Source organism: Triturus cristatus, chromosome 10 (assembly GCF_964204655.1).
Source record: "Triturus cristatus chromosome 10, aTriCri1.1, whole genome shotgun sequence".
Lineage (NCBI taxonomy): Eukaryota > Metazoa > Chordata > Amphibia > Caudata > Salamandridae > Triturus > Triturus cristatus.
The window spans coordinates 288404033-288418222 of record NC_140593.1 but is presented as its reverse complement, the minus strand read 5'-3'; positions in this window follow the sequence as shown (position 1 = coordinate 288418222).

The following is a 14190-nucleotide window of genomic DNA, read 5'->3' as shown; positions in this document are numbered from 1 at the left end:
AGATGTAAGAGTATCTATCTGGGCATCAGAGTGTGTATGAGAATATATGTGTTTGGGAGAGTGTCTGTCTTGGTGTCAGAGTGGGTGTGAGAGTATCTGTGTGTGTGTGTGTGAGAGTTTATGACCATCAGAGAGGGTATGAGAGTGTCTCCAGGGGTATCAGAGTGGGTGTGGGTGTGGGAGTGTCCGTATGGGTATGTGAGTGAGTGTGAGAGTGTCTGGGTGGCACAGTGGTTATGAGATTGTCTGTGTATGTGAGTGGGTATGAGAGCATCTGTATGTTTGTCACTGGGTTTGAGAGTATTTGCATGGGCATCAGAGTGAGTATGAAAGTGTCTGTCTGGGCATGTGAGTGGGTGTCAGAGTGTATGGGCATGAGGGTGAGTATGGGTGTGATGTGTCTGGGTGTATCAGTGATGTCATCAGTGATGTCACTAACCATGTCATGAGTGATGTAATATGTGACGTCATTTGAAAGGTACTGTTCAAACTTAAAACAATCGTCAACTTTTAACCTGCACGTGTCGTTAAATATTCAAGAAAATGTTACAAAAAAATATCGTTAAGTTTTAAAAAATTGATGAACTTTTAACCTGCACGTGTTGTAAAATGTTCTAGAAAGTGTGTTGATAGAATACGTTGCACTTCTGACTTCTATGTGTTGTTGTATATTAAAAAAACGGTTCAAATGGAAAATTAAAAAGAAACCAATAGAGAAGTTTTGAAACCTAAAAGAATCAAGGAACTATTCTAATTTATTCTTTACATGTATTTATGTGTGCAGCAACAAAATTATAGACACAACAGCACTAGGAAGAGGAAGAACCAGGGAGTGGGGGAGATGGGCAGAATGGCACACATGCCCAATTAAGTACAACACACATATAGACTAACAATGGCCAAAATGGAACACACCAACAAGCAGCACAAGTCACACAACCTGCCAACATCACACCACTGAACGAGCATAGAAGTGAAAACCACGCTGCATTCATGCAGGATGTGTACAAAGGCCAGTCGTTGGTGTTGTGGGATATCTGCGACCGTGGTCATCATGGATGAGATGCCCAGCATGTGGCACATGTTCGAGTTCACTGTGTGTTATGTTTCCAAACGGATGCACCTCCCTCCCACGAGCCCCCACACTTTTGTACGGTGCGCTGTTGTATCTCGTGTACTCGTACGGCACACCATTGTAATGCCTATTTGCGCATGTCCTGCTACATTCCAACTACAACATCACAGTGCCGTTTGGAGGTGGTGCATGCCAGTTTACAACATCAACTGCTGCGGCTCTTGTAGCAGGCCACACCAGAACACAGAGACACACTTACGGCACTTCCTGTACACGGACATGTCCGAGAAACCCCGTTCCCCCTGCCGGATAGGCACACCCCTGCACTGACCTGTGAACCCCAGACCAGCACACGCCAGTTGTGCATGCAGGAGGATGCGTGCGTAGCTACACATCCAGGCTCACTGCCAACGCTGAGGTGACAGCACACTGTGATGTTGCAGGGCTCGTGCCTATCATGCTAAGACAATGACCACAGGGACACACTTACTAAGATGTGGGTTTGGGGGGCATTGGCGGTCCTGGAGTTGTTGAGATGAGTCTTCTGGCCCTCATGGGTATCCCTGTATCATGCTCATTGACTCTATGGTACCTGTGGGTGTTCTGGTGTGGCTCTTGGCTGTGTTCCCTTTCATGGTGCAGGTAGTTGTCCTGCTTAACACCAGCAGAAAGCAGGTGTAAAATCCCTGGTGCTAACGTGTCTTATCGCCGGAATTTGTTTCGCATTGCAATTGGTGTGAAAGTAGTGATGTGATTTTTTTCGTTTGCAGAACAATATACAAACTGAGCAGTGTATCTCATCAAGATCCAGCACCTGATGCTCTATTCCCAATCAATATAAATACAATGAGATTTCTTAATAGATTTTGTGTGTACACTGTAAGTGCAGCCAATACCTCAGTGCAATTCAATACAGGATTTTAGTATTTAGAATAAATCGGAAAGGTGCACCTCGTGTCTTTTTGCACGGAAACTGCTACTCTCCATTTCATTATCAGCACTTTAACGGAAGTAAAGTTGAGATAAATCTAACACACTATTCAGAAGTTGGTGCAAACTGCAGATATCACCAGTATTCCAGCGATAAGTGCCCCAAAATTTAACACCATGGTGGACTCCATCCAATAACAGTAATGAGAACAAGAAAGAGTCACACAGCAGTTAAGAGAAGAACCAAAAACGTTATTAATTTTTTTTTCAAACTTTATTTTTTATAATAATAAATATATAAACGAAAAACTATTTTCAAACTTTCTTCTTTTATTAACATATAGATGAACAATAAACGAATAAACAAAATGTAACAACAATAATAAAAACAACAAGGCGGAACACTACTGTGGGGACAATGGATGTCGACGACAGACCTGGAAAATATGAAAGATTGTTAAAAAACAAACCAACATGGTATTCTCAACAAAATACCACAAGAAACAAATCACAGATATATAAAATGCATACAGCTAACAAAATGTTATAAGTTTAACTTACAAAAACTGTAAATGTTGCCGCTTTAAAATGTTTACCGAATCTGAAGAAAATGTTTTGCAGAAGGCACCACACAAACAACGTTTTTCTTCAGTGGTGAGGAAATTTTTTACTTTTTCCAAGGATCAAACAAAGACCAATGCCACCTTCGTCACTCGCAAGATTTGCCAAAGAGTTCTGTTACGAGGAGATCCTAACAAAAAATACTCGTGCGGCACAGCAAGTATGATGAAACACCTAAGGACCCTTCATCCAAACAATCTTGCACGAGAAGAGTGCAAACAGATGAGAAACACTCCTGTTCTGTTTCTGTAAAAAAAGAATCACAAATAAATGTATATTAATAACTTTCAAATTTATACTATTCCATTACTGTACAAACACATTTTATATAAAAACTGACTATGAAACTATAGCCCTGAACCACAAGTGTGACGATCATTAAAACACTACATGCATAGTGCATACTACTTTGAAGCAGTTCATGCCCTAAAGCCTACCTCACTAAAATACTACATGCTAACTGACTAAATGATTACAGTACTATAAGGAGACACACTGGGTGACTCACAAGGTGTTTGCTAGAAGAGTATGAATACTAACTATGGAATAGAAGGTGTGAAACACAACTGTGTAGGTGATTAGAGGACTGCATGCATACTGCATAGGCATTTAAAGCAGTCCATGTGCTAAGGCCTGGCTCACTGCATGACTACTTGGGTACTGACGTTACAACAAACAAATGATGGACGGAATGCTGACAATGCATACATTCTCCCCCAGTCAAGAGATCTGGGTTAAATCCATCGTTCTTTTGCCCACTACACCACCCCAGTTTAGACATGGCCATATGCAAATCAATCTTGACCCTGTGCCTCATGGGAACAGTCCAGCCCGAACTGCCAAGCCATGTCTTCCCTGGACCGGAATCAAGCATCCTAGGACCGGTTTCTGGCTATCAGCCGTCATCAGCCAGGATAGCTTGACTCCAGTGGCGTAGTGAGCACGGGTCCCACGTCTGGGAATACCCATCCCACTTAGGGCGAAAAGCGTTACAACAAACAAATGATGGACGGAATGCTGACAATGCATACATTCTCCCCCAGTCAAGAGATCTGGGTTAAATCCATCGTTCTTTTGCCCACTACACCACCCCAGTTTAGACATGGCCATATGCAAATCAATCTTGACCCTGTGCCTCATGGGAACAGTCCAGCCGAACTGCCAAGCCATGTCTTCCCTGGACCGGAATCAAGCATCCTAGGACCGGTTTCTGGCTATCAGCCGTCATCAGCCAGGATAGCTTGACTCCAGTGGCGTAGTGAGCACGGGTCCCACGTCTGGGAATACCCATCCCACTTAGGGCGAAAAGCGTTACAACAAACAAATGATGGACGGAATGCTGACAATGCATACATTCTCCCCCAGTCAAGAGATCTGGGTTAAATCCATCGTTCTTTTGCCCACTACACCACCCCAGTTTAGACATGGCCATATGCAAATCAATCTTGACCCTGTGCCTCATGGGAACAGTCCAGCCCGAACTGCCAAGCCATGTCTTCCCTGGACCGGAATCAAGCATCCTAGGACTGGTTTCTGGCTATCAGCCGTCATCAGCCAGGATAGCTTGACTCCAGTGGCGTAGTGAGCATGGGTCCCACGTCCCGCGTAGTGGGCAAAAGAACGATGGATTTAACCCAGATCTCTTGACTGGGGGAGAATGTCTGCATTGTCAGCATTCCGTCCATCATTTGTTTGTTGTAACGCTTTTCGCCCTAAGTGGGATGGGTATTCCCAGACGTGGGACCCGTGCTCACTATGCCACTGGAGTCAAGCTATCCTGGCTGATGACGGCTGATAGCCAGAAACCGGTCCTAGGATGCTTGATTCCGGTCCAGGGAAGACATGGCTTGGCAGTTCGGGCTGGACTGTTCCCATGAGGCACAGGGTCAAGACTGATTTGCATATGGCCATGTCTGAACTGGGGTGGCGTAGTGGGCAAAAGAACGATGGATTTAACCCAGATCTCTTGACTGGGGGAGAATGTCTGCATTGTCAGCATTCCGTCCATCATTTGTTTGTTGTAACGCTTTTCGCCCTAAGTGGGATGGGTATTCCCAGACGTGGGACCCGTGCTCACTACGCCACTGGAGTCAAGCTATCCTGGCTGATGACGGCTGATAGCCAGAAACCGGTCCTAGGATGCTTGATTCCGGTCCAGGGAAGACATGGCTTGGCAGTTCGGGCTGGACTGTACCCATGAGGCACAGGGTCAAGGCTGATTTGCATATGGCCATGTCTGAACTGGGGTGGTGTAGTGGGCAAAAGAACGATGGATTTAACCCAGATCTCTTGACTGGGGGAGAATGTCTGCATTGTCAGCATTCCGTCCATCATTTGTTTGTTGTAACGCTTTTCGCCCTAAGTGGGATGGGTATTCCCAGACGTGGGACCCGTGCTCACTACGCCACTGGAGTCAAGCTATCCTGGCTGATGACGGCTGATAGCCAGAAACCGGTCCTAGGATGCTTGATTCCGGTCCAGGGAAGACATGGCTTGGCAGTTCGGGCTGGACTGTTCCCATGAGGCACAGGGTCAAGACTGATTTGCATATGGCCATGTCTGAACTGGGGTGGCGTAGTGGGCAAAAGAACGATGGATTTAACCCAGATCTCTTGACTGGGGGAGAATGTCTGCATTGTCAGCATTCCGTCCATCATTTGTTTGTTGTAACGCTTTTCGCCCTAAGTGGGATGGGTATTCCCAGACGTGGGACCCGTGCTCACTACGCCACTGGAGTCAAGCTATCCTGGCTGATGACGGCTGATAGCCAGAAACCGGTCCTAGGATGCTTGATTCCGGTCCAGGGAAGACATGGCTTGGCAGTTCGGGCTGGACTGTTCCCATGAGGCACAGGGTCAAGACTGATTTGCATATGGCCATGTCTGAACTGGGGTGGCGTAGTGGGCAAAAGAACGATGGATTTAACCCAGATCTCTTGACTGGGGGAGAATGTCTGCATTGTCAGCATTCCGTCCATCATTTGTTTGTTGTAACGCTTTTCGCCCTAAGTGGGATGGGTATTCCCAGACGTGGGACCCGTGCTCACTACGCCACTGGAGTCAAGCTATCCTGGCTGATGACGGCTGATAGCCAGAAACCGGTCCTAGGATGCTTGATTCCGGTCCAGGGAAGACATGGCTTGGCAGTTCGGGCTGGACTGTTCCCATGAGGCACAGGGTCAAGACTGATTTGCATATGGCCATGTCTGAACTGGGGTGGCGTAGTGGGCAAAAGAACGATGGATTTAACCCAGATCTCTTGACTGGGGGAGAATGTCTGCATTGTCAGCATTCCGTCCATCATTTGTTTGTTGTAACGCTTTTCGCCCTAAGTGGGATGGGTATTCCCAGACGTGGGACCCGTGCTCACTACGCCACTGGAGTCAAGCTATCCTGGCTGATGACGGCTGATAGCCAGAAACCGGTCCTAGGATGCTTGATTCCGGTCCAGGGAAGACATGGCTTGGCAGTTCGGGCTGGACTGTTCCCATGAGGCACAGGGTCAAGACTGATTTGCATATGGCCATGTCTGAACTGGGGTGGCGTAGTGGGCAAAAGAACGATGGATTTAACCCAGATCTCTTGACTGGGGGAGAATGTCTGCATTGTCAGCATTCCGTCCATCATTTGTTTGTTGTAATACTTGGGTACTGACTGAATGATTATCGTACAGCAAGGAGAGTGCCTAGGTGAATTTATAAGTGCTAGGCTTTTCGCACAGGGAATAGATTAGTACTTGGTACTGAATGGGTCACTAGAGGAGTGCAAAGGCAGTGACAAGTGCTGGACTGTATGGATACTGACTAGGAAATTGAAAGTGTGAAAGACAAGTGTCTAGGTGGTTAGAAGACTGCATGCATAGTGCATAGGGGTTTGAAGCAGTCCATGTGCTAAGGCCTGGCTCAGTGTATGAATACTTAGGCACTGACTGAATGATTAGAGTACTGCAAAGATAGTATCTTGGTGAATTTATAAGTGTTTGGGTTTTAGCACAGTGAATGGATTAGTACATGGTGCTGAATGGGTCACTAGAGGACTGCAAAGAGAGTCACAGGGTATTTCCTGGAAGTGTATGGATACTGACTAGGGAATTGAAGGTGTGAAAGACAATTGTGTAGGTGGTTAGAGGACTGCATACATAGAGGATAAGGGTTTGAAACAGTCCATATACTAAGGCCTGGGTCACTGGATGAGTACTTGGGTACTGACTGAATGATTAGAGTACTGCAAGGAGAGTGCCTGTGTGAATTTATTAGGGTTTGGCGCTGTGAATGGATTAGTACATGATGCTGAATGGGTCACTAGAGGAGTGCAACAGGGTGTTTGCTGGAAGTGAACGGATACTGACTGGGGAATTGAAGGTGTGAAAGACAAGTGTGTAGGTGGTTAGAGGACTGCATGCATAGTGGATATGGGTTTGACGTAGTCCATGTGCCAAGACCTGGCTCAGTGCATGAATACTTAGGCAGTGACTGAATCATTAGAGTACTGGAAAGAGAGTGTCTAGGTGAATTTATAAGTGTTTGAGTGTTGACACAGTCAATGGATTAGTACATGCTGTTGAATGGGTCTCTAGAGGACTGCAAAGGAAGTGACAGGATGTTTCCTGGAAGTGTATGGATACTGACTAGGGAATTGAAGGTGTAAAAGACAAGTGTATAGTATGTCAGAACACTTTTATTTGATGCAATCTATTTGGTACTTAGAAACTGACTAAATAATCAGACTACTTCTAGGACAGTGCTTAGGTAAAACTTTTAAATTTTCAGTTCTGCCACGGTGAACAGAATAGTACATGGTACTGCACCTTAGTGTCAAACCCTGACTCATTTTATCAATGCATAAGCAAAGATTAGCTTCTAATGCTACTAAAACTTGACAACATGAGAGGTTTTAAATTATTTATCTGTCAGCAAATACACGATGTTACCAAATGCTTCTCTCACAGTGGTTCTCAAAATGCACACAGACTCACAGTGTAATACTAGACAACAACCACTATACCTAGGAGTTTACCAAAAATCATTCACTACTGTGGAACTGGTAAGCGAACTGCACACAATCTTCCTATTTCAGGACTGCACTTTTGTGTCAAAGCCTGACTCATTTAATCAAAGCATAAGCAAAGACTGGCTTCTAATGCTACTAAAACTTCACAACATGACCGGTTTTAAAACAGGTATATGTCAGCAAATACACGATGTTACCAAATGCTTCTCTCACAATCCTTACCCAAATGCACACAGACTCACAGTGTGATTTTAGACAAGCAACACTATCCTAGGAGATTACCAAAACTCATTCACTACTCTGGAAGAGTTAATGGTACTCCACACAATCTACATATTTAAGTACACCACATCAGTGTCAAAGCATGTCATTTAATCAACGCATAAGCAAAGACTAGATTCTAATCCTACTAAAACTTCACAACATGACAGGTTTTAAAACAGTTATCTGTCAGCAAATACATGATGTTACCAAATGCTTCTCTCACAGTGATCCCAAATACACACTAACTCACAGTATGATTCTAGACAAGCACCACTATCCCTATGAGCTTACCAAAACTCATTCACTACAGTGCAAGTGGTAAGGGAACTGCACACAATCTACATATTTCACAACTGCAATTTACTTTCAATGCCTGACTCATATAATGAAAGCATAAGCCATAACTGTCTTCTAATGCTACTAAAACTTGACAACATGACACGTTTTACAACACTTATCTGTCAGCAAATACACAATGTTACCAAACACTTCTCTCACAGTAGTTCCCAAATACACACAGACTCACAGTGTGATTCTAGACAAACAACACTATCCCTAGCAGCTTACCAAAACTCATTCACTACAGTGGAAGTGGTAAGGGAACTGCACACAATCTACATATTTCACGACTGCACTTTAGTGTCAATGCCTGACTCATTTAATCAACGCATAAGCAATGACTGGCTTCTAATGCTACTAAAACTTGACAACATGACAGGTTTTAAAACAGTTTTCTCTCAGCAAATACACAATGTTACCAAACGCTTCTCTCACAGTGGTCCCCAAATGCACACAGACTCACAGTGTGATTCTAGACAAGCACCAGTATTCCTAGGAGTTTACCAAAACTCATTCACTACACTGGAAGTGATAAGGGAACTGCACACAATCTACATATTTCACGACTGCACTTTAGTGTCAATGCCTGACTCATTTAATCAACACATAAGCAAAGACTGGCTTCTAATGCTACTAAAACTTGACAATATGACAAGTTTTAAAACAGTTTTCTGTCAGCAAATACACGATGTTACCAAACGCTTCTTTCACAGTGGTTCCCAAATGCACAAAGACTCACAGTGTGATTCTAGACAAGCACCAGTATCCGTAGGAGTTTACCAAAACTCATTCACTACACTGGAAGTGATAAGGGAACTGCACACAATCTTCCTATTTCAGGACTGCACATTTGTGTCAATGCATGACTCATATAATGAAAGCATAAGCCATAACTGTCTTCTAATGCTACTAAAACTTGACAACATGACAGGTTTTAAAACAGTTATCTGTCAGCAAATACACGATGTTACCAAATGCTTCTCTCACAATCCTTACCCAAATGCACACAGACTCACAGTGTGATTTTAGACAAGCAACACTATCCTTACGAGTTTACCAAAACTCATTCACTAGTCTGGAAGAGTTAATGGTACTGAACACAATCTACATATTTAAGTACAGCACATCAGTGTCAAAGCATGACTCATTTAATCAACATATAAGCAAAGACTGGATTCTAATGCTACTAAAACTTCACAACATGACAGATTTTAAAACAGTTATCTGTCAGCAAATACATGATGTTACCAAATGATCCTCTCACACTGATCCCAAATACACACTAACTCACAGTGTGATTCTAGACAAGCACCGCTATCCCTATGAGCTTACCAAAACTCATTCACTACAGTGCAAGCGGTAAGGGAACTGCACACAATCTACATATTTCACGACTGCAATTTACTCTCAATGCCTCACTCATTTAATGAAAGCATAAGCCGTAACTGTCTTCTAATGCTACTAAAACTTGACAACCTGACTGGTTTTAAAACAGTTATCTGTCAGCAAATACACAATATTACCAAATGCTTCTCTCACAGTGGTTCCCAAATGCACACAGACTCACTGTGTGATTATAGACAAACAACACTATCCCTTGCACTATATCAAAACACATTTCTTCCTCATGAAGTAGTACTACATTTTAGTATAGAAACATAACATAACTCATTTCACAAATTCATAAACAATGACTGGTTTCTAATTCTACCAAAATATAAAAACTGCACAGTTATCTGTCTACAAACACATGAAAAACACAAATGCCAATCACAGAATGGTTTCTACATGCATACACATTGTAGAGAAAAAAAGTACTCCCTACACTTTAGCAGGAAAAATACATTAGTCTGATTAAAATCAAAATAGTCTACATACATCCCCTCACAATTAAATAACTTATCTTTCAAGTTCTTTTGTAGATTAAGGAGTATATCAATCACTCACCATATTTTCTTTTACAGAATCTCTGCACTGTGCACTTCTCAGCAAAAGCAAAGAATGGAAAAGTTTCCCTTTCATTTTCCACACATATACATGTAAACATCAAATCACAATCCTTCGCAAATAAACTCAAAAGCAAACACACATTTCTATTGGTTAAACATTTCAACCCTTTCCAACTGAAATACATTTCAACCCTTCCCCCAATCTGCCTTCTGCCTATTACCATAGAAACAGGTCATGGAACACGGCACTGAGCTCACAGGTCACAAGTTCAGCACACAATGTTCCTACACAAGACAGGAAGTGTGCTTGACTTTTCAACATATCAGCTTATCATATATAATGTTCCTTACAATCTGTTTATGTTAACCAATAACAATCATACCTTTAAAAAATAAAAATATACTCCCTACCTTTCAGAGTAGAAAGTTGTTATATAACCAATGATTTCTTGTCGTTTTTCAAAAAACGTTGCCGTGGATCCGCGCACCCACCGCGAGAGAATCCGTGCATCCAACGCGATAGGATGCGCGCACCGTGCGCGCATTTTGCCGCTTTTTTTTTTTTTAAAAAGGGGGGCCACAGGGGGTCCTTCTGGGACCCCCTAAGCAGATCTAGAGGGTCAGAGTATTTCCACTTTGCCCCCTTTATATCTTTTACACACTTATTCCCCTTCCATCTTCAGCCTCGCTTCTACCGAGGCAGAAAATGGCCGCCAACAGTTCCTGGTTTCGAATGTAGAGAGACGCTCGACAGCCAATTAGCATTCAGCGCGCGATCGGGAGGGTGCACGCTCCGTTCGGGGAGGGTGCGCTTACGTGCGGTTACGGTCCGCGGATCCTCCGCGGCCATAGATATCACTAACTATTTTACCCTATTTTCTCAGGAACTACTGAACAGATTCACAACAAATATGCAAAAGGCACGAGTCCGAACTGAGGACTACCTCTTTTCCAAATTTGGTGTCATTCCGTTCAGCGGTTCGGGCTGTAGCTGCGACAACAGATCCTATGGGAAATTGCATGGGGAAAACGCGTTTTGGGACCCCCCTTTTTTCTCGGCTCCCGCTTCATGGATCACCACAAAAATTTCAGGGTAGGAGCGAAGTGGAGCTGGCCAAAAGTTTGGAGAAGTTTGCGAAGATTCGTCAATCGGCGCCAGTGATGTCATGAGTGATGTCACTGACCATGTCATGAGTGATGTAATATGTGACGTCATCAGCAGTGGATTGCGGGCGCGTGAGTTATAGTTAGCTGAACTAACTATAACGGGGGAATTTCATTGGTTTTTTACGAGTAAAATGACCAGCTAACTATAACATGTGTGAAACCTATGGTTTTTTCAATGAATTTGCAAGGTTTTTTAAATGCTAATTTCTAACTATAACATGTGTGAAACCTATGGTTTTTTCAGTGAATTTGCAAGGTTTTTTAAATGCTAATTCCTAACTATAACATGTGTGAAACCTATGGTTTTTTCAGTGAATTTGCAAAGTTTTTTAAATGCTAATTTTTGTATTTTTGTATTATTTTTTTTATATATTTGTTTTTCAAAAATTTCACTATGTATACATTTATATATTATCTGTATCCTTTAATTTGGTGTGGCTTTTTTTTTTTTTACTTTCAATTAGGATGAAGTACAACAACATAGTTAATATCTTCTATTAACTTATGTTCATTTTTTTTTTTTTTATATATTCTTGGGGTGCGCGCTCGTAGCGCCCTCCTAGTATGTTTGCGTACGTTTTTTGTGAATTTCGGCGTACGTTATTTACGTATGCAAACATATGTTTTCGTGCGCGTTCGGAGCGCGCACCCAGTACGCATGCGTACGTACGCATGGGTGCCTGCGTCGTACGTGCTCCACGCGGTACACTTCCGTATACGCGTAGAGTCCGCACGCTGACGTTCGCGTATACGCGCGTGCCGCGTATGTGCGTTACGTACACGAATAGTACGTAAGCGCATGCGCGATACGCGTTTGCGCATGCGTAATTGCACCGTGCGTGCTGGGAGCTTGCGCGGTGCGCGCACCTCGGGGTATGTGATGAATAAAACAACACTTTTAATTGGTTCTCATTACTTTCAGTTTCAGATTGTTTCAACACCACACCCAATCCCCTCATAGCAAGTCATGTGTTCAAGAATCATCACTTTTGATTGGTTTGAAGTACTTTCAGTTCCAGATTCTTCCAACACCACTCCCACTTCCCTCATTATTAGTTCTGATTCCCTTGGAGAAGGAGCTAATCTGTTGTTGAGAGACAATGGCTGAGCAGCATCCATCTTCAGAGAGTGATGGGGACACTCTTGAGAGACAGAGGAACAGGAAGCAGAAAGACAGCTTTATATGGCAGTTTTTCACTTTTCCAGAGGGACAAAAAAAGGTAAATGCACCTAAAGTTACTTGTGCACTTTGTCAAAAAGTCTTGTCACGTGGGAATCCTAACAAGAAGTATTCTTTTAGCATTCACACTATGTTGAGGCATGTTGACAAAATGCATCCAGTGACTTTTCGTCGAGCTTCTGGAGCAAACCCTCCACCTGCTCAGCCGACGACATCTGCAGCAGCTCAGCCGAGCACATCTTCGGCAGCTCAGGCTAGCACTTCTACTGCGATGGTGCCTTCACCTTTTTCTACACCTCTTGTTGGACCACCTTGTTTGGCGAGGTTGTCTACACGGTGCACTGATTGCGGTAGTCTTATTTCTGTGGGGGAGACCAGTCTTGATCTCCTTCAGCGAAAATTTGATGCGCATCATTGCTCTAGGCCATAGATGTTTTTTCTTTTTTTCGTTTTTCTCTTCCTGTTTCCCTACATTAACTCAAGGGCTCTTTTCAGAGCCACCTAAAATCTAAACCCATAAATATTTTTGGGGGATTTTTTTTTTCAATTTTTTTTTTTGGGGTGCGCGCACTCTGCGCGCACTCAAGGAGGTTTTTTAAACTTTTTTTTTTAATTTTAATGAACAAAGAGAGGTGAAGAAATGGAATCATGAAAAGGAAGAATTAAGAAATACAAATCTTTTTTAGTTATCTTATTTTTAAAACAACTTATTTTGATAAAAAACATTTTTAATAATTTGCAAGGAAACAGAATTTTATTTTTTAATTTTTCTTTCAAGTTCTGAAAAAAAAGAAAAAAATATTAATATTCAATCATACATTTTATAAAGCAGTACATGTTTTTACATATTTTACAAAGCAAGTTTTTGCCCTTTTTTTGCTGTTTTCAGAATTTTTTAATTTTCACTTAAAATAGTGAAAACAATTTTATTCATCATTTAACAGCGAGCAAAAAAAAAACCAATCAGAAAGATTGTTTAAAAAAGCCCCAAAACTATCCACACTAAAATATACCTTGTTACAAATATTACATATATATTACAAATACCTTTCTAGATGAATAACATTTTTGTAAATATTCCGTCTTTAAACCTTGTTGCAAAAGCACATATGGCAAAATAATATCTATCAAAGAAGTCCACAATTGTTTTTATTACTTTTCCTTTAGGCCAAATAGTAATTTCAAAATCCTTTTATTACTTTTCCTTTAGTCCAAATAGTAATTTCAAAATCCTTTTTAAGTGATATCTTCAATTATAATCCTTTAAAATTTCAAAAAATGCTTTCTTCAGATGCAGTTTTTATTTTTTAAAAATTAGGTTTCAGAAAAATTAAGTAAGAATTGGGTAAATCATAAGGCAAACGTTGTTTGAAAATCAATTGGGAATCATTACACAATGTCCAGCCTTTTTCACATTTAAGATAAACTGTGTAATGTCCCGAAGTTACAGTAGGTCCTTCATGAAAAATTATTGCAACTGTAACAAAAGTTTTGCCAGAAATTGATAATTGTTGTCCTATAAACTTCTTTATTAAAGTATCCAATTTAGAACCATCAGCTCTACAACGTTGCATCATTAAAATAACATGCTGACCGTATGTCTGTAAAAATAACGTGGAAAACATGTCAGATTTACATTCAGAACATTCTATGTTA